This window comes from Pyxicephalus adspersus, chromosome 4 (assembly GCF_032062135.1).
Source record: "Pyxicephalus adspersus chromosome 4, UCB_Pads_2.0, whole genome shotgun sequence".
Lineage (NCBI taxonomy): Eukaryota > Metazoa > Chordata > Amphibia > Anura > Pyxicephalidae > Pyxicephalus > Pyxicephalus adspersus.
This window is the reverse complement of record NC_092861.1, coordinates 73430644-73431133: the sequence shown is the minus strand read 5'-3', so window position 1 is coordinate 73431133 and position 490 is coordinate 73430644.

Below are 490 nucleotides of genomic sequence, written 5' to 3'. Positions count from 1 at the left end.
AAAGCAGCTTTGTAACTAACACATTACACTGTGACCTGGTTTATCTCTATTGATATGTGTACAAAATATATATATATATGTAAAAATTTGATATGTATATAAATGATGGATCTGGCAGAACAGTAACAATGTATGCAAAGCATACACTTTTTAATTTGTCTATGTGTATACTACTATTGATGACAGTGATTGCAGTATACAAACCTAAACCTTGCTTTATAAATAAAATTTGATTTATTAAAGCCATTCTTTACATATATTATTGGTACTAAAAAGACATTACTAGTAAATATGTTAAATACTTATGTATAATATCTATATGTGACATTTTGCTCCTCCATTATATCAGTATTGTTATTTGCAACTTTTTTATTCTTTTTATCTATAATGTATAGTATGTATATAATTTAAATTCTGCTTAATAAATGTTCTACATAAGTGCATTAATACTTATATGCCATAATTTATGAAAAATCTGAAATACTTTAGT